Source organism: Eschrichtius robustus, chromosome 12, assembly GCF_028021215.1.
Source record: "Eschrichtius robustus isolate mEscRob2 chromosome 12, mEscRob2.pri, whole genome shotgun sequence".
NCBI lineage: Eukaryota > Metazoa > Chordata > Mammalia > Artiodactyla > Eschrichtiidae > Eschrichtius > Eschrichtius robustus.
The window spans coordinates 103,858,216-103,879,642 of NC_090835.1; positions in this window are offsets into that span (position 1 = coordinate 103,858,216).

Below are 21,427 nucleotides of genomic sequence, written 5' to 3' on the forward strand. Positions count from 1 at the left end.
GAACCTCTGTCCCCATTACATACTCCCCCTCCCCCTCCCCCGGCCCCTGGTAGCGACCATTCTACTTTCTGCCTCTCTGAATTTGACTGTTCTAGGGCCCTCATATAAGTGGAACCGTGCAGTGTTTGTCCTTGATGACTGGCTTATTTCACTGAGCATAATGTCTTCAAGGTTCATTCATGGTTCAGAATTTCCTTCCTTTTTAAGGCTGAGTAACACTCCATCATATGTATATGCCACGTTTTGTTTACCCATTCATCCACTGATGGGCACTTGGGTTGTTCCCACCTTTTGAATAACACTGCTGTGAACATGGGGGTACAAGTATTTGTTTGAGACCCTGCTTTCAATTCCTTTGGGTAAGGTGCCCAGAAGCGGAATTGCTGGATCCTATGTTCTATTTTTAATTGTTTGAGGAACTGCCATATAGTTTCCCATAGCCACATCATTTTACATTCCCACCAATAGAGCACGAGGGTTCCCTTTTCTCCACATCCTTGCCAACAGTTGTTTTCTGTTTTTTTTTTTTTTTTTAATAAAAGTCATCCTAATGGATGTAAAGTGCCTTTTCATGTCTTAATTTAATGTTTTAAAATGTATTTGGTATGTGGAATAAACATTTTAATATACGTAAGAGGGAGTGCAGTGCAGTATCAATCTTTCTCTGCCCAGCCCCCAGTTCCCCGTTTCCAGAGGCAACCCCTGTTTCCATCCTCAAGGATGCTTCTCAAGATGGTCTATGCTTAGATAAGCTCATGTGTGCAAAAAAAGAGCAGAGAATACACATTATTTTACATGTTGCTTTTTTTTAAACTAAACATGCCATTTTGGGGGACTTCCCTGGCGGTCCAGTGGTTAAAACTCTGAGCTTCCACTGCAGGGGGTTCAGGTTCAATCCCTGGTCGGGGAAATAAGATCCCGCATGCTGAGCAGCCAACAAAACAAAACAAAACAAAACAAAGCAAAAAAACAACAAAAACATGCCGTTTTCCACTTAATATAACTTCCCATAACTGTATCTATAGGTGGCAAGAGATTTAAATCTGTATAAGACACTGAAACTATAGAGTCTTCATCCTTCCAACCTCCTACAGAAGGTTTGCACTTAGGGCGGATCATCCACGCCCAGCGGGGACTGGAGCAGCCCTCTGTCATCAAAGACATTACTGCTTCTGCAGAGAAACAGGAGTAAATTACACCAAGTGAGACAAAGTTTCTAAATTGCCGGGCATTGGTCACTGTTAAATTTTGCCACCAAATGAGTTTAGAAAGCGTCCAGTTTTCAGAGCTTTTTGGATCTCAGAATTGCAGATAAGAAATTACAGACTTTAATATTTAGAGATACAAGATCCTGGACTGGAGCTTTTCTCATTTTATTTTTAAAAATTTTTGTTTGGCTGCACCACGCGGCATGCAGGATCTTAGTTCCCTGACCAGGGATTGAACCCATGACCCCTGAGCGGAAGCGCAGAGTCCTAACCACTGGACCTCCAGGGAAGTCCTCTCGTCTTATTTTTGATAGTCCCAATAACCTCATGAGATAGAAATTTTACAGGTAGGGAAACTGAGGCTCAGAGACTGAAAGTAATTTGCCCAAGTGAGCGCCTGAGCTAGGACTTGACCCAGGTCTGCCTGATTCCTGATTCCTGGGCTCTTCCTGCTGTGCCCCAGGTGACCCCGTGCCATTTGTCTGGGGTAATTATCAGCAGCGCCCCTTTACTCTCAAGATAACTGGGTCTTTGGAATTTATATTATGTGGTCACGTCAACCACGCCACACTATGCCTTGGTGACTGGGCCTTCTCAGCAGTTGAGACCTGGCCTTCAGTTCCCATAGATGTCGTTGGAGTGTAAGACGGCCCCTACCCTTTGCTCCATTCAGCCAGCCCCTCATGGCTTATTCAGAGGGGGTGCACGGGGTGGGTGGGGGGAATGGATGGGGGGCGTGGATGCCTCTTCCATGAAGTCTTCCCTGAATTCCACGACCTCAGAGGGTCTCATGGTCCAGGCTGCACTGCTTACCTCTTAACTTCGTGGGATTATTTGTTGTCTCTAATTTATTTTTAAAAATTGTGATAAAATACACATAACACAAAATTTACCATTTTAAGCATTTTTAAGTGTACGGGTCAGTGGCCTTCAGTACATTCATGTTGTGATGGAATCACTGTCCATCTCCAGAACTTTTTCGTTGTCCCAAACTGAACCTCTGTCCCCATGAAACACAAACTCCCCATTCCCCCCGCAGACCCGGGCACCCACCCCCCTACTTTCCTTCTCTATGGATTTGACTACTCTAGGGCCCTCATATCAGTGGAATCTCGCAGTATTTATCCTTCTGTCACTTATGTCACTCAGCATAATGTCCTCAAGTTTCCTCCAGGGTGTGGCCTGTGTCAGGATTTCCTTCCTTTCTCAGCTGTTCCATCTGGTTGGGTTTCATGTTGATGTTTGGAGACTGAGGGCACCCCTGTGGTCTTTTGGGTCTCACACGATGTGACTGTGTGTTTGACTGCTCAGTCAGTATTAAGGGGCAGGTTAGACATATTTTAGGGCTTGTAGCTGCCCCGGGCATCCGTGGCCTGGTCTCTTGTGGCATTAGTGATCTCGGTCACACCTACACTTTAGGTTTTGGTGTCGATTAATAATTGACTTGTTGCACTTAATTAAAAAGCAGATGTTACGTACGGCGTCCCATAAGTTCAGCAGCTGCATGACCCTTCAACCAGAGGTGTGTGTGAGTGTGTGTGGATGTGAGAGTGAGTGAGGTAGGTGTGAGTGTGTGAGAAGGGTGGGGGACCACTTTGCAGTGACGGGCTAGAAAGGGAACGCGGATCACCCCTCTTCCCTGTTTTTCTGCCTTAAGAGAAGCATTGGCTCAGAGAAGTTACGGACAAACTAAATTCTAGGTTTGAGACCCTAACTGGGCATCTAAATGGAAAGAAGAAAAAGTCTTGAGTTTCTCTCTCCCACTTTTTAGGCGAAGGTGTGTTCTTTTCAAAGGAGACAGGAAGGAAGGTGTTGAATTTGGGTCCGTGAGGCCTTTGCTGGTTTAGGGCCAGGAGAGTCCTCGTTGTATCACGATTGATGCTGACCCGGCTCTCCCGGGGGGCAGGCGCTGGCCTCTGTGCCTACAGCAAACGTCAAGGATGGGGTGTTCACCATCCTGCTCTAATGCTATGGAAATGGAGGCCCAGAGAGGTTGCGGAGGTGCACGTGGTCACACAGCTGATTCACATAGAGGGGGGCTGGTCTTGGGGGTGGGCTTTGCTTAGGACCCCCGCAGGCTCTAAGCCTGGGAGGCATCGTGGTGTGTTTGGGTCAGACTGCATCTGGATGTCACGGTGGCTGTGAAGCTTCTGCTCCGGGGCAGCCCAGGCCCCCCGTCTCACCCCTCTGTCTTCAGACAGCTGCCGGGTTCTGTCTGCCACCCTCTGAGGCCTACTCTTCTCTCCCACCCCGTTGGGCTCACCCAGCAGGGGGGCACCCGTCCCCACCCTGCAGGGGCCCAGTCTTGTGTGGTCTCGTGAGGAGGGGCTGGCATTTGCTCCGAGGTCGGCCTGGAGTCCTAGCTGGGCCTGGTGGTCCTGAAGCCAGCCCGGCCCCGCACGGTGCCAGAGCGGGTCCTGACACCGGCCTGACGCTGCTGCAGCATCTCAGGGGCCCTCAGCCGCGGTCAACAGCGCGAGCACTGCCCGTTCCGGAAGCTTCCCCTGCGTGAACGGGAAGTGCATGATGGGGGTGGGGGAGGGAAAGGGGGGTGGCAGCCGTCCAGGGTCTCCATCCGGGCACAGTTCTCTGCTTGTTACCTGAGCTCCTGTGAGCTGACAAACAATGGGAAACAATGGGAAGCATGAAAGTTTGAACAAGCAGAACAAACAAAACCCAGACTAGGGCACTGCATCCTGCAAGACCACTGCCTAAAGGGTGCCTGGGGTCCCTGGAGACGGGCTGCAATCGAGCTCTTGGTGGGTATGCTTTTAGAGCCTTTATCCATCACCCCGAAGCAGCCAGAGCTGGCGGCATGAGTTAGAAGTAGAGGGGTCTAGTCTGCTTGTGTGTGTGTGTGTGTGTGTGTGTGTGTGTGTGTGGGCAGTGTTGTGTAAGTGCCAGCCTTTCCTAAGGTGTTGGGAAGAAGCCCTATCTGCCCGGATCTGCTCCCAGCCTTCCCGGGAGCCCCCCAGGCTGGATGGTGCAGTAGGCCTCTGGCCGGCAGGCCTGGGGCTTGTGTGCACACCACGCAGCCCTGGGCTCGCTGGGTGGGTGAGAGAGGAGGGGGAGGAGGGGGAGGCCCCGGGGGAACGGGGCTGGTGGGTGGGATGGGTTTACAATGGGCCCCAGTCTGTCGCCCCGAGGGCGGGGCGCGGCCCGGCCTCTTTGTTGAGGATCTGGGCTCCTCGTGAACTCTGTGCAGCAGCAAGTGGGCCCAGGACAAGCAGAGTCCGCTTTCACTCCTTCAGCTGATAGACTGCGATCTCTGCGGTGCACACTTGCTTTTGAACCACTCGCAGACTCGCTGAGTGTGGGCAGTGGAAGGTCGCAGGTCACGAGCCTGGGGCGAGGCCGTCGTGGTACCCGCTCGAGGACCCGCTCGGCTGCCGGCACCCCACCCGCTGGGGCCGGTCCCTGGCCAGGCTCTGGGTGACGTGAAAGGACGCCCTCTGTGTGCGGAGCCGTGGGCGGGTCGCGCCCCTGGCACAAAGCCTCCTGTGAGCGTTTGCATCACGGTCTTAGCGACTGTCACGTCAGCATGTGACCTTTAAAACTTGCGGGGAACAGGAGCCGCTTGTGGGGCATGTGCTGGGGTGGAGTGCCCGTCCCTGCTGCCCGCCGGCGGGAGGCGTCGAGCGGAGCCCGACTGGCTCAGTCTCTCGGCATCTGGTTTTGCTGCATCTTACTGTTATTCTTTTTTACCGCAGTTGTCTTGCGCGCAGCTGTTGGGGGATTCGGCACCTGTCCGACTCCGTGAAGACCCCAGATCCGTGCCCTGCTTCTCCTTCTCACTCTCTCACCTCCCGGGGCCCTGTGTTTTGGCGGCCGCCCATCACACACATGCACCCTGGCATTCTCTGGTTCTCAGTGGGGCTCGCTGAGCTTTATCCGCTTGGGGAGGATCCCACGGAAGGGAAGACACCGGCGTCGTGGAGGGGAACCCGGCAGAGGAGGGTGGAGGGGGCCTCGCGGGGCCGCGAAGGGAGGCGTTTCTGAGGAGGAAAGGCCAGGGTGCCTTGCAGTCGCTCTAAGGCAGGTGGAGGGATCCCTGCGTTCAGGCCCCAGACACTCTTAGGGACGCCCTGTCTCCCTCGGTCCAGTTTTGGCTGCCCTGCCCTGCACAGCTTCTCACTCTCTCTTGGGCTATTTCAAATTGGAATCAGGTAGTTGCAGAGATTCTCCTGGGTCGCCCTCGACTCAGGGCCGTGGGCCCCGATGGTTTCAGCCCCCTGGTGCCCGAGCGCCCACAGCGGGGCTGGCCTATCCGCCACCAAAGCCAGCCCACCACCTGCTCTGCTGGCTCTGCCATCTCTCTCCAGGACCCCCAGTTCTGGAGTCGTAAACTATGGCCCACAGGCCAGATCTGGAGGCCGACTGTTTTGTAAATAGAGTTTTATTGGAAAGCATGCACGCCTTCATCTGCGTGCTCTCTGGCGGCCTTCTTGCTACACCGGCTGAGTTGCATATGCCCCCGGTGTTTACCGTCTGGTCTTTCACGGAGCACGTCGGCTACCCCTGCCCTAATTCACCGCGATCCTCTTTCAGGGATGACTGAACCATCGTTCCCACCGCTGTCCTGTCTCCTGTCTGGCTCCCCTCCCATCCGTGCTCCACGCTCTGGCCTTTCTACCCTTGATTTAGCCAAGAGGCCGAGGGGCCACGCACTCTGGCCTTTGTAAAGTAGGGATTGGGTGATGCTACGTCGCCATTCGCTTCACTGGCTCCTGGTGCTGGCTGGGTGGCTCCTCAGCCCCTTCTCCGGGTTTGCAGCTTCTCCGCATGCCTCCAGCCCTCCTCCTCCCGTGGTCCCATGGCGCCACATCCACTGCGCAGAGCTGCCAAGCGCCCTGTTCCCAAGGCACCGGGTCTCCGTCCCCTGGAGTTGTTCCTGTGCTGCTTCTTCTTCCTGGAACGGCCTTCCTCTCCGCTCCTTACGTGGCCTGCTCTGCCTCATCCTACAGCTTTCAGAAAAGCCTCTTGACCTCCCAAGGCTGGGTTAGGAGGCTTTCCTATGTGCTTCCATGGCACCCCGAATTCTTCCTTTACAGCGGCCGTCCGCAACGTTTTCGGCACCAGGGACCGGTTTCGTGGAAGACAGTTTTTCCGTGGCGGTGGGGGGATGGTTCAGGCGGTAACGCGAGCGAGGGGGACCGCAGGTGAAGCTCTGCTCGCTCACCCGCCACTCACCTCCTGCTGTGCGGCCCGGGTCCTAACAGGCCGCGGCCCGGGGGCCGGGGACCCCTGCTGTACAGGATATATCATGTTCTATTGAAATTGCATATTCATTCATTCTAACTAAGCCCGGGGGCCGGGGACCCCTGCTGTACAGGATATATCATGTTCTGTTGAAATTGCATATTCATTCATTCTAACAGTCACTGATCTAAGAGCTCTGAATACCAAAGGAAAAATCCATAGCTCCCTGCTGCTCTCAGAGGCTTAATTGCTAGTGGGGGAAATAGAAATGAAATGAGATTAAAAATTAGGATAGTGAATGTTGGAGAAGAGGATAAGGAGAAAAAATAAATCGGGAAGGAGGAATGAAATTCGCTGGGAGTGCGGACACTGAGACAGGGTGGCCAGAGAAGGCCTCCCTGAGAAGGTGATTTTTGAGTAAAGGTTTAAAGGAGGGGAGGGAGGGAGGGAGCCACGTAGAAATCTGGGGAAGAGCATTCTAGACAAAGGAAAGAGAAATGCAAAGGTGGGAAGGCAGGAGCACGCCCATCTGGGGTGTTAGAAAAGGAGGCCAGGGTGGCTGGAGGGGAGAGAATGGCTGTGGGGAAATGTGGGCTGGGCAGGGCTCTGGGGGCCAGGGAAGGGCCGTGGGCGCCCCTTGGAGTGCTGAGCAGAGGATGGCGTGACCTGACGCAGTTTCAGAGAGTCGCCCCGGCTGTGATGTTACTCCCCACCAGACAGACAGCTCACAGGAACTTGTTGACCTTTTTTCTCGGATAGCCTCTGGCTTGTAGAAGACCTCAGTATATGTTTTACAAATGAATGAGGAACGAATGAATGCATGAGTGAATGCTATCTCCCAACCACCGGCTCCTGGCTCTGGAGGGCTCTGGAAGTCTCCTCACTGCTGAAGGAAAGTTCTGGTAGCAGGTGCTGCCAGCGACCAAGTCCCCGGGGCTCTTAGCTGCCTGCTTGGGCGTCGCTATGGCAGCAACACACATCCAAACCAGTTTTCCTTGTTGCCACAGAAATGGCTGCTTCATGGATCCGTGTCACCCAGAGGGAGGATTTCAGGGTGTATCCCACAGCCTTGGCCTGGGCCCTGCCCTGTGCAACTGCCCTGTGTGTTCTGCTCAGTGTCACTGATGGAGCCCCGGAGTTATTACCAACTGCAGATGCAGGTGGGAGAGATGGATGATTTGTTGATCGACAGACTCAGGATTTAAAACTATCTTTGTAGGTTCAAGCCAAGAGGCCCGACCCATAGGAGTAGGTAAAAATAGGCAGACATGGAAGGTTCTACGGCAAAGCCAAAAAATCAACTGTAACAAATGGAATCGGGGATATATAGCTTCAGGATGTGGTGAGCACTCTCTGAATTAAAAGTGTGAAGCAATTGGCAAAAATCCTAAAGCAAGCTGAGAAGCTGTTCTAGAAGTGTATTAATAGATGCCTATTTTCTGAGAGTGGTAATCCTCCTCTGACTGTGTAAGGCCACCCCTAGGACTTCAAGTCCCACCGTGGGTAACACACTGGGAGGTGGTGGAGAGCACAGCGGGTGCTGGGAGGAGAGGAGTCTGGCTGTGGGGACTTGGTGGCTCTCTTCAAAGATTGGAATTATTAAGGCAAGAGGGCTAAGGTTTGAGAGTTAATTCTGAATGACCTTAAGGTGTTGAAACAAGGACCACTGGATGTCAGCTAAACAGATGGAAATGTTGTCCAGACATCAGATGGGTTGGCCCAGACCTCTTTTTATGAGGTGAGTGGGGGTGGGAGTGGGGACAGCCAATGGGCAGGAAAGCTTAAGCAGCAGATAAGCACTTTTACTTGATAATTTAAAAACCCCTTGCACACTGGGATTCCATGCCTTTATGCTTCTCTGTTACTGTGTGAGGCAGAATCTGCCAGTTCCTCCTTGATATCCATTTTCACTTCTCCCTTAACAGTGAACCCCAACATTTTTAGCATGTCTTTCCAGAACAAGGGCTACTTTCCCCAACCTTCCTTGGAACTAGGTATGGCCAGGGGGTGCAGTTGTGGATTGTGGCCAATGGAGTAAAAGCAGAAGTACCACGTTCAAATTCTGGGAAGCAGTAGTAAAGAGAGGGGAGCGGTATACTCTTATTTCCCCTTCCTCCTTTATGTAGGCTGGAATGTGGATGTGGTGGCTGGAGCTCAGTAGCCATTTTGGGGCATGAGGTAGAAGCTCTGTATTGATAAGGAGCCTGCGTTCCTGATGGCTGTGACCATTACTGCAACCCCATATTGTTACCTTTATTCTTATTTATTTATTTATTTATTTTTGGCTGCATTGGGTCTTAGTTGAGGCACGTGGGATCGTCGTTGTGGCATGTGGGATCTTTTAGTTGCGGCATGCGGGCTTCTTAGTTGCAGCATGTGGACTCTTAGTTGTGGCATGCGGGCTTCTTAGTTGCAGCATGAGGACTCTTAGTTTCAGCATGCATGCGGGATCTAGTTCCCTGACCAGGGATCGAACCTGAGCCCCCTGCATTGGGAGCGCAGAGTCTTACCCACTGGACCACCAGGGAAGTCCACCTTTATTCTTTATTTATGTAAGGGACACACGAAGGAACAGCACTGAACTGAATGGCATGGACTCTCCAGTTGGATTGCTTGGCTTCAAATTCCAGCTCCATTAGTTGCTAACTATGTGCCCTTGGACAAGTTTCTTAACCTCTTTGTGCCTCAGTTCCTAAATTTATAGACTGGGAATAATAATAGTAACAACTGTGCAGTTTTGGTCTTTGAAGGGGTTTAACTGAGAGAGCATCTAAAAGCATAGGAGATTGACACACAGTGAACGTTTGACGCATGCTGCCCGTTGTCGTTGGTAGACAGAGTCTACACATTTTTTGCTCATACTTTGCATCTCCATACACTGAGGCAACTACAGAGCTGTGCTAGGTGTGCTTTCCCTTATTTACTTGCTCATTTGATAACTTCCAGTAATGCTCCAGAAAGACAAAAAGAAACAATATAAGAACAGTCAAAATGCAATTTATGCATGCATGGTCAAGATTTTTTCTTAAGACAATCTGCCTTAAGGTTTGGATTGAGGAATTAATTGTTTCTAGAAGAGTGGGTCGTTGGAATTTGCTGTGTGTTCTGAGTCCCTTCACTGCTCTGGTTATTAATGTTTAGACTGTATACAGATACAGATTTCATAGTGATGAGCAGGAATTTGTACCTAGAGAAAGAGTGCACGTCTCTGGTAGGCGTTGTCTTCCCGAGTTTCTTAAGAAACCGAAGTCTAAACATCATCCGTTCATTTATTTATTCATGGGAATTTAAAGGCAAATGAGGGATGTGTGCCCTAAGGTGCTCCCAGCTTTGTGCAGAAGGCAGATATGCTTCCTGCAGCTCTCTGGACATGCCTCTTCTTATGTCTGTCTCCCTGGGCTGTGGGTGTCAGAAGGTGAGTAAGAATTTGCCAGGAAGAGAAGGTAGGGCAGCACTTCTGGGAATTTATCCCCCAGAGGCGTCTGCACATGTATGGGAGGATGTGCGAACACAGTTATTCACGGCAGCGTCGTTTGTAATAGCGGAAGTCTGGAACCCACATGTCCGTCTATAGAGGGCTGGGTAATCTACTGACATCCCTGCAGTAAAATAGTATACAGCTGGAAAAAGAAAGGGTTGTCGTCAGTGCTCTGATAGAACAAGGCTTCCAGAATATACTGTTAAGCAAAAAAAAAAAGACATGTTGGCATGTCTCTGTTTGTGATTTCTGGACACCTACTGGAATCTAAGTTCCTTAAAAGCAGGGGACTTTATCAGTCTTGTTCACCACCATACACAAATTAACACTGGTTGCCTGATATTGTGGACTGACTGTCTGAGATCTCGCCCTCTCTCACATGGGTCCCAACATCTTCTGAAGGAAAACCTACTTCTCTTTCCATATCTTGTTCTGCTTCTCAGCAGGGGGCCTATGCTCTTCCTCTTCCTGGACCAGGAGTCATTCCATCTCTCTTCAAGAAAACAAAAAGCTATGGCTGACTGGTCACAGAGAAATGATACATTTAAGCAGAAAACCATCGCTTTGAATAAAGTTGCACGTGAATGTAAATCTACATGCATGCACACATAAGAATGTATATAAGCTTATTCTTACACATATGCACAGGGAACTACGCGAAATACACAATAGATACAGCACATTTCACCTGTTAAATAGAAACTACTTGAGTGGTTTTTCTGGAATAGTGGTTTTCAAGAATTTTAACTTGTACACCTCCTGAAGGAATTTTGCAAAAACCGTCCACAACATTTACAACTCAACATCTAAAATTTTCTTATCATAAGTTTAAATAGTTGCCAAGGATGTAATTTTTGGCATATTGTAAAATGTTGACTCTTTAAAGTAAAAATATTACAAGACTTTAAAATATAGGCCAGATGGAATTTAAATGCTATAATGATTTGATACTTGTCACATTTTACGCTATGTTAACACTTCTTGTTAACATTCAGACATTTTTCATCTTCCTTTTTTCTCCGTGCAGTCCTATTTCTATTCTACTGCTGCACACGTTTTTCTCCTAATGTAATACATTTTTATGCTTGAAAGTCTTTTATTGGTCTCATAATTATCTCAATCAAATCTATGTGTGTAAATTGCACCTGTATTTTATTTCCCATGACAAGTTGCTAAATGGTAAAAAAAAAAAAAAAAAAAAAAAGTGTTTTATTTTCTTTGTGGATTGAATTAGCACCAAAATAGATAGTAGAGAATTTGTCATAATAAGATGTATCAGCTTTCTCTTGCCTCAAGAATACTTCATTACAAGCTATCACAGCCCCCCAATAAGCATTCTTTTAGCTCAGGAGTCTGTGGGTTGACTGAGTGGTTCTTTAGGTCTAGAAGGGCTGGCTGATTTGTCTGGGCTGGTGCACAAACCAGCAGCCAGCACCTGGTCAGCTGGGATGTCTGGTGTCTGCCGCATGTGCTTTCTCAGTCTCCAGTGGGCTAGCCTGGGCTTCTTCGTGGGGCAGTTGGGCAGGGTTCCAAGAGTGTGGGTGTGACCAAACAAAGCTTCTTGTGTCCAGCTTCAGAACTGACTCATTCTCACTTCTGCCACATTCCACTGGCCAAAGCAAGTTATAAGGCCAGTCCAGGCTCAGGGATGGGGAAAGAGGCAGACTCACACAGTCACATCACAAGGGCAATATTTTGTTAGATTTATACTAAGTTTTTCATTTTGGGGTACTAATATAAATGGTGTTGTGTTTTTAATTTCAAATTCCACTTGTTTATTGCTGGTATATAGAAAAAGAATTGGCTTTTATATATTAACTTTTTATCCTACAACCTTGTTATAATCACTTATTAGTTCCAGGAGGTTTTTTATTTTTTCTTTTTTGTCAGTTCTGTCAGATTTTCTACATAGATGACCATGTTTTCTGGGAACAAACACAGTTTTATGTCTTCTTTCCCAATCTAGATACCTTTTATTTCCTTTTCTTGTCTTATTGCATTAGCTAGAACTTTCAGCACAACGTTGACGAGGAGTGGTGAGAGGGACATCCTTGCCTTGTTCCTGATCCTAGTGGGAAAGCTTCTAGTTTCTCACCATTAATTATGATGTTAGCTGTAGGCTTTCTGTAGATATTCTTTATCAAGTTGAGGATGTTCCCTTCTACTCCCAGTTTACTGAGTTTTTCTTATTATGAATGGGTGTTGGATTTTGTCAAATGATTTTCTGTATCTATTGATATGATTGTGTGATTTTTTTCTTTTTTAGTCTGTTGATGATTGCATTAAGTGATTTTTGAATGTTGAACCAACCTTGCATCCTTGGGATGAATCCCATTTGGTTGGGTGTATAATTCTTTTTATGCATTGTTAGATTCAATTTGCTAATATTTTGTTGAGGATTTTTGTATCTATATTTATATGAGATATTGGTCTGTAGTTTGCTTGTAACGCCTTTTCTGGTTTTGGTATTAGGGTAATGCTGACCTATTAGAATGAGTTAGAAAGTATTTCCTCTCCTGGAATAAGATTTTAATGATAAAATTGATAAAAATAGGTTTTAAACTATGTTATTCAACAACACACCAAATCTGAAAGAAATCACATGAAACTTCCATCCCAGGGCTTTAGCTAAGGTGTCTTGAAAATTTTAGAAATTGTTTAAAACATTCCTGTTACAGTTAAAATGACCAGCATATGACTAAAATTATAAAACTCCAATAGCTACATGGTTTAGCTATTTGAATGTGCTTTTCTTCTCAGCTAATGACACCTCCTAGGGATGAATTTTAGGAATAGCGGCAAAGAATTTCTTATATTAAAAAATGTGAGGAAGAAAAGTATTTTTTAGCATTAAAAATTCTTACAGATGTTCTCCTTGATTTGCGCCTATAGGACTAACCTAAGAATGGTGATTTTTCTCTTTCTCCCTCCCCCCACTTCCTCCTTCTCCCTTTCTTTGACAGAGGTGAGAAAGTGGAAGAGGTGACTTCGTTGATGAAAAGTTGTTTTTATTCCAGTTCCCCACCCCCGACCATCTAACTGAATTCAGACATCCCAACACAGGCCAAGTACCTGGTTTGAATAATGGGCTTTCCCTTAACAAGCAAATAAGCAAAGGTATAAACCAGGGAAAACCCAAAAGCCATGAGCAAAACCCAAAAGCTATGAGTCAACAGGGTCGTTATTATTCATCAAAGGAGGCTCTCCTTTGGTTGGCTGCCCTGGAGTTTTCCCATCACAGGATAATGAGCCACGGGAAGATGTATGAGGGCTGAGGGGTAAGCCTCTCTTTTATAAAGTGGGAGAAAGGCTTTTGCAAACTCCAACACCTTCTCACTGCAACCACTTTAGGACAGTGCACATGTGGAGAATGAAAATCTAGAACATGATTCCCTTAAGACTATCCAAGAGGTACCCCCTGGAAAGTTTTCACATTCCCCAAAGTTAGGGGGTGCCTAGTAAGTTAGGGGATCTTCCAGTTGTTGTAGTAAACAGAGCCTGTGCAGACGTTTCTTATAGAGAGAGAACCTCCCCCATCATGTACAGGAGAACTGGGGAGAACTCCCAGCAACTCTGAGGACCTTCTTTGGGGTTTTGTTCTGAGACGCCACAGAAATTGCTTTTCTAAGTAGACCATAGGCATTCTGAGGGCAGATGTGTATCCTTTATTACTGTTGCCCCAGAGGGCCCAGATAAGTTGGGCAGACGGTAAACCTGCACAAACATACAGCAGACGGACTTTTTTATTTCTTGGAAGGGAAGGACTCAAAGAGACCTCTAGAATTCTTCAGCTTCTTTCTCGTGCATCTGGTGAAATGAAATTCAAAGTCTCAAAGACAGCTGAGAATTTGTCTGAGTTTTAAAAAGCAAGAGAAAGATTCCAATCATGTCACTTGTTGACCCATTCTCTGGTCTAACGGCCTAGGGTACAAGAGATGTTTCCCTACGTGTAACATGAGTGTCCGTTTGCTTTCCTTCATGGACCGGGAATAGCTGGTCCCATCATCAGTGACCTTAATCTTCACAGATTGAAAATTTGGTCTCCTCCACCCTCCCTTCCTCGGGCTGGAGAATCTGGGCGCCTTTTCTGTCTCGGAGGTGTAGCATGTTTTTGCAAGGTGTTCTCATTTCCCTTCTCTTATTTTGAGCTGGGGAGCATTTAAGTTTAAAAGGAAAAAGAATGTGAAAGTTACCTTTCTAACTTTTAAAAACCTGTGATAGTCATGGGATATCATGGGATAGTGCATTTGGTTTCCTAATCTTGCCTCCGTCTCAGAGTTTACCCTGATATCAGTTCTTCCTTAGTCACTGGTCCACCTGCTGATAGCTGGGCCCCAGGCTGTCCACATAAAGACCACACTCCCCGACCCCCCTTGCAGCTGACTGTGGCCAAAAAGACATAAACAGCAGTGTTGCTTGGAAACTTATGGAAAGTTCCATCAAAGACGACACTGCACACGCCTTTTATTTCTGCTTCTTCTGCTTAACTGTTCTTTCCGTTATCCATTGCGATGGGACCAATCCACTCGGAAAATTAGTGACTAAAACCACTACAGTTTATTATTTTTTATGATTCTGTGGGTTGGCAATCTGGGAGGTTTCTCATGCTGGTCTCCACTGACATCCCAGCTGGGCCGTGGGATCTGAGATGGCCTCGTGGTCATATCTGGCCACTGAGGTTCCTTGATTCTTCTCCGCGAGGTGTCTTGCTCTCCCAGAGGCTGGGTGGACTTTATCACAACATGGGTATCAAGGTTTCTAGAGGGAGACAGAGGAAGCTTCAAGACCCCTTAAGGGCTGGGCTCTGGAATGCACACGTCACTTCCGCCAAATTGTATTGGTCAACCTGGATTCAAGGGTGGAGAAATAGAACCCATGTCATGATAGAAGAAGAGGCAGTGACCTTGATATTGCAAAAGTGTGCAGACACAGGAGGCCCGATTCACTGGGGACCATTGTTAAGAACCATCTATCACGTTTGTTGTCTGGAATGTGGTTGTGATGTCTAGAATCCAAGCAGTTATCCTGGACAAGCTATGGAGACCACTTGCTGGGAATGTTGGAGGGGCGAGATGGAAAGACCCTGAGCCCCCGCACGCTCTCTGAGCTCTAGACCATCTACCTCCATTGTGGTTTAATAGGAGAGAGCTATAAACTCCTATTTGTTTGAGCCACTGTCGTGTTGGGCTTTCTGTTCCTTGCAGCCAAATCTTTACCTTCTCTCCGTGCTCAACCTCTTCGAAATTTCCAGCCCTACTTAGCAGTTGAAATTACACTACTTAGGGTTTTCTGTACTTTCAGGGTCACAGAGGAAGAGGGAAACTAACACTGTAAAGATGCCATCATGACGTTTTGATATAATTTCCTATTCCACCTGGCAAGCCTGGGGAGAATAAAATGAGGCAGAAAAGGGTTAGGAATTGTCATGCACCTGAAACATTGCCTGGTTCCAAGTCGATCAGCGTAATCTCAATGACTAGCTCGGGGAGAGCCCAGGAACCACAGCGGCAGGTCCAGGAACGTCCCAGGCAAACTGAAAAAGCCAAACTTGCCCACGCATAGACTTATGGATCAGTGGTTCATTTGGATGTGGTCAGAAGCGGGCCTGCTCCTTGAAATAATGATAAGCTTTGTATCTCAGATTCCATCTGGAAACCATTCTTCGATTTCCATTACGAAGAGATGATTTTGAGTTGGGTGTCTCTTAGCTCATCTGTTTTGCATGTGCACCAGGGTGGGTTCTAGAGATGAACAACAGCTTTCTCCTCCCCATTTTTCCTTCAAGTTTTATGGTTTGGTTTGGGCTTTATTTATAGCACGTCACATGTAGAAGTACAGCAGGGCACTACCCAGAAGACAAGCGGCGTCCTATCCTGTTACATATTCCCCACTCATAATTACTTTAGGCTGTTTTAAGTTTGCATTTCTTTTCTATAATGATACAGTAGACAGAAAGAACTAGAAACAGAAATGTTCCCCCCACCTCTGCCCCACCCTCCTGAGTCGTCCTGCTCCACCCCCCATACCCAGGAGGGTGTACATCAGTCCTGGGTTCATTAACCCACCAGTGGAAAACAGATTGATCTGGAGGCTTCAGCCACTCTTAGAGGCCAAGGGACCTTGAACCCTTATCTCCTCCCTCTCTCTCCTCCAAACAGAATAGTACACAAACAAGCCTGGACAGACAGAAGGCATCTATCTACTTCCAAAGAAGCTCCGAGGACAGGGCTGGTTCTGTGACCTTGCTTTGTTATCCATCTCTGAGTTTAGAGGCCTCACTGCCAGGGACTGTCCAGAGTTTCTAGACCTCCAACCGTGTGTGGTCTTCTGGTCACTCAGACCCCATCACAGGTGCTTGCATTGCCTTTAGCTCTCTATGAAGGACGAGCTGGCGAGGCCACATATGGGAAAACCTGGACGTATGACAGAATTGCAGCCTAGTTAAAACAGAAAATATGCATAGACATATATGTATATTTGTTTCCAGAGGTCTTGGCTTAGAAGACAATTTGCATATATTGGGGCATAAATTTGCATATGTGTGGCACAAATTTGCATATTATGTTCATAAGTCTCTACTTCCAAATAAAGTAGAGAACACCCTATTTATTCTACTGTAATTTATATTCCCCCCTTAGACCCATGTTGTATTACATCAGCTGTATTACAAACTAGTTCCCCTAGTTTGTCCTCTATTTCCCAGAATTTGTTCTAATTTTGAAGAAATTCTTCCTAACTATCGCCATTGTTTGTTGTGAAACCAGCCCTGAAAGACATCAAGAGGCCTTTGTGAACTAATAGCTATTTGTTAGGTATTGTCTGTAGAGAAGACACTGGGTTCCCTAGAGACACCACACAAAGCTCCTCCAAAAGTATTAGCTAGGAAATCGGGCCTTTAATTTATATAATGTAAATTATATAATGTATTTATATAAATTATAACATTATGTTTATATCTATATAAAAAAGGATTGTAATTAAAAATTATAGGTGTAAAGAAAATGATTTTACCAAAAGTACTAGAAACCGTATCACAGTTATTCTCAAATGTAAAGTTAGGGATATTAGTCATGGTTCAAGAACAAGGTTACCACACCTGCCGACATAATTATGTGTGAACTTGGGCAAGTTCTGTCGCTTCCCTTGAGCCTCAGTTTCTCCCTCTGGAAAGTGTGGATGGTGACAGGGATCTCAGTGTTTCCCAAACCTCAGGCACCGAGGCTCACCTTATGCTCGTATCGCCTACACTATCATTTACTTCATAGTTTTCTGGAATTTAATAACTTTTAAACTTAAACTGGCATTATCTATCTTACCCTACTCCTAAGTAAAAATACCTATGAAATGACAGATTTGATGTACTCTTTTTTTTTTTCCACATTAAAATAAATACAGACTCTCAAATCATTTTAAAGACGCCCATCTGTATTCACTTGAAATTTTCTCGGGTACCACTGCACCTTGAGAACTGTGGCCAAAAAACTAAATAGCATCACAAAGAGCTCGGAATAAGACCGTTCACAGTTGTCCACAGTCGCTGTGTTTATGTAGCTGTAGCGTGCACATCAGGAGTGAGAGGAATTTTTGGTGGCCATATGTTCAGGTAACCTAACTAAAATACCTCCCTGAATCTCAATTTCTCCATGTGTAAAAAAGGGAAAACTACCTATTATGCAAGATTATTGTGGAAATTCAAGGAAATAATGAATAAGAAACTGGGAACATGAGATTGATAGATGAAATAGCTACTCAAATAAATGGCAGCTCACTCCTCTTCCCCTTGCTCGCTTCTGCCCAAACACGCCCGCCTGCCAGGCTCCTTTCACGTGTGATCTCTCCTCCGCTCCCCGAGCAAAACAAATCCCAACCTTGTAAAGGTCTCAGGTGTGTAACAGTTGGGATGGATGAGCAAAGATCTGAGTATCAAAGCTAAAGACTGTAGGCTTGTTTGGGGGAGTTGGTCCAGAAGGGTGGTTCAGAGGAGGGTCTAGGAGCAGGGTATGGAGACGCGTGACAGCAGGGCAGAGAGGGGGCCTCTGTTAAGCCTGAGACCTGCCTGAGCGCCTTCTACCTCCTTCTGATGTTAAAGTTCAAAGTTCACTATCGTGTATCCCTTCCTATAGGGCTGTGGTTATTGACAGATGTGTGTGTGTGAGAGAGACAGAGACAGACAGAGACAGAGACAGAAACAGAGGTCGATCTGACCCCTCAGGGGACATTTGGCAATGTCTGGAGACGTTTTTGATTGTCACAACCAGGGACAGAATGCTACTAGCATCTAATGGGCAGAGACCAGGGACGTTGCCAGACATCCTTCGAGTCACAGGACGGCCCTTCCAGCAAAGAATTGCCCAGCCCCAAACATCGAACCCTGCTTTAGGGTTACTGTCATTTCTTCTGGGGAAAGAGAAGACACCCTGCCCATCCCCCCACTCACCCAATGAGGTGTTTCCTGGTGGTTTCAAAACTCCTTTAACAAAATACAATTTTTTTCGTACCATAAATAGAGCTAAAAGGCTCTTCATGATTTCCATAGTGTGGGCCTCTGCGTGCATGTGTTATGGTCAAAGCGAGCTAGAAAGTTGGGAGGAGTACGATCAAGGATGACATAGAATAGGATACTAAGAAGACGTTTAACAAGAGTTAATATTTATCGAGTCTTCCTGAGTGTCAGACCCTGGGCTGAACGTTTCACATTTCACACGTGTCCCTAATGGCAGCTGCCTGGTGGCCCAAGTTCGTTGTCCCCACAGGTCACACTCTGACATTTACGTCCCAGTTACGTTGCTTTGGCTCTTCCCTCAGCGGGAATCCCTGTGTGTCCCTGGATGACGGCTCTGCCATTTGCTAAGGATGTTGGGGACAGGGCCGGGCAGATTAATTTAGATATAATTCGCATGCCACACAATTTGGTCATTTAAAGTGTACAGTTCAATGGTTTTTAGTGTATTCACCCAGCTGTGCAGCCATCACCGCAATTAACTTTAGAACATTTTCATCCCCCTAGAAAGAAACCCCATCGCCATTAGCAGTCACTCCCATTCCCGCCAACTCCGCCCCCAGCAGCCACTATTTACTTTCTGTTTCTATAGATTTGCCTGTTCTGGCCATTTCCTACCAATGGAATCGTACAATATGTGACAGGTTTCTTTCATTTAACAATGTTTTCAAGGTTCAGACATGTTGTACTAAATATCACTACTTCATTCCTTCTTCTTTTTTCTGTTTTGCCAACTAGTCTGTGATATGAATACGGCACATTTTATTTATCCATTCATCAGTGGATGAACATTGATTGTTTCCATTTTTTGGCCATTATGAATAGAGCTTCTGTGAATATTGGCATGCACGTTTTTGTGTGGACGTGCGTTTTCGTTTATCTCGGGTATACCTAATAGTGGCATTGTTGAACCCTATGTGGTTTGAGGGACGGCCAGACTAATTTCTGAAGCATCTGCTCCACTTTATTTTCCCACCAGCAATGCACAAGGGTTGCAGTTTCTCCGCATCCTTGTTTCTCCACAACACTTGTCGTGATGTCCTTTTGTAATAGTCATCCTAGTACTTCTGGTTACTTCTTGCTCCATTAAAAAAAGTCTGCCCGGTTGATAATCTCACATGTAAACCTCCTGTGTCTGTTTTCTTCTTTCTACTTTACGTCAACCCCACAGTTTGTTGTCCGGCACATCACTGCGGAATGATCGAGTGAACGACCTCCAACTTTACCGTCCTCCCTGCTTTCAGAGTTGGACAGCAGAGGTCAGTGAAAATTGCTCCCAGCTTGGCATCGATCTTGCTGCCTCTTTCAGTGCTTGTGATCGTCTCCACAACCTTTTCTGCAGTGGAAGCTCCGTGAGGGCCTTAGAACGAAGAGTGAGTGAGAGGCCTGGGCTTCCGCGTTCATCCTATGTTGTGTTTGGATGGTTGGTGGGACTATGAAAGCCTGTACTCCTAAGAGCTGATTTTAGAGAGGTGGTAGTGCTGTCCAGATTGGAATGGATTTGGATTGTTTTTAGTGATTGAGGCGGCAGATAACCCAGGCTGAGTTCAAAGTACAAGGTAGTGAGTGTGAGTCAGAACCAAGGGAGGAAAGTGTTCAGTGGGGCAACACCCAGCTCATCCCTTAGGACGGAATCTGGATGTCATTACATGAAAGGGAGGGAGGGAGGGAGGGAGGAAGGAAGGGAGGGAGGGAGGGAAGGAGGGAGAGAGAGGAAGGGAGGGAGGGAGGGATAGAGGAAGGAAGGGAGGGAGGAATGGAGGGAGGGAGGAAGGAAGGAAGGGAGGGAGGAAGGGAGGGAGGGAGGAAGGGATGGAGGGAGGGAGGAAGGGAGGGAGGAAGGGAGGAAGTAAGGAAGGGAGGAAGGAAGGGAGGGAGGGAGAGAGGAAGGAAGGGAGGAAGGGAGGGAGGGAGGAAGGGAGGGAGGGAGGAAGGGAGGGAGGGAGGGAGGAAGGGAGGGAGGGAGGAAGGGAGGGAGGGAGGAAGGGAGGGAGGGAGGAAGGGAGGGAGGGAGGAAGGGAGGGAGGGAGGGAGGAAGGGAGGGAGGGAGGGAGAGAGGAAGGGAGGGAGGAAAGGAGGGAGGGAGGAAGGAAGGGAGGGAGGGAGGGAGGAAGGGAGGGAGGAAGGGAGGGAGGGAGGAAGGAAGGGAGGGAGGGAGGGAGGGAGGGAGGGAGGGAGGGAAGGGGAATCCTGAAGCCCTCCTCAGCACAGCACTGCCCAGAGAAACAATACTTCAGCTGATGATTTAAACGGCAGGCCCTTGAGCTGGGGAAATACTCCTGGACGTTGGGAGGTGCGAGCTGAGGCAAAGCTGGCAGGGAGGGGAGCTGGTCCATCCTCAGGAGCCCTGCTCAGACTTGTGGCCTCAGAGGTTCCTTGCAGGCCAAGTCGAAGCCCCAGCTGAAGGGGACGTTGATGGAGACAGAGGCCAGCACTGAGCAAGGCTGGCCCCTCCTCTCAGTTCAGGCGGGCGCCCTAAAGGAGCCCACGGACCCCAGCTGTGGGCGTGAGTGTCGGGTGGGGGCTGGGAAGGAGTCCTCCCCGCTGCTTCTCGCCCCATCCTGTCCCGCTGGAAGGAATGGGGTTGCTTTAGCGCCTGGTGCCGTATGGCTTCCGTCTGAATGTAACTGAGCAACTTGGCTTTGGGGGGTGTGGGGCACATTCCCTTTTCAGAGTCAAAGTAGGAGTTTACAGTGTTGCCTTTCAGGGACCTCCTTCGGCACCAAGGTTATCCGGGAATTTCTGCCAAATTAAACCCGTATGCCTTCTTGAGCATGTAAAAAAAAGGCACTTATTTTCAGATTTCAAAAAAATTACATGTTACCCTTGGCAGGCTTTAATCTTTAAGTGATATTTTTAGAAGGGATGATTTAAGGGGCATGAAAGGGTAAATCAGAAATTCATTTATTCATTGTATTGAGTGCCTATTAGGTAGGGTATCCAGAGAGATATAAAGCCAGGGGTCTGCCTTCAAGGAAGAAAATGCTGAAAGAGCAGTCAGGTAACAGGACAACTCAGAGATCCTTCCAGCTCTGATTAGAC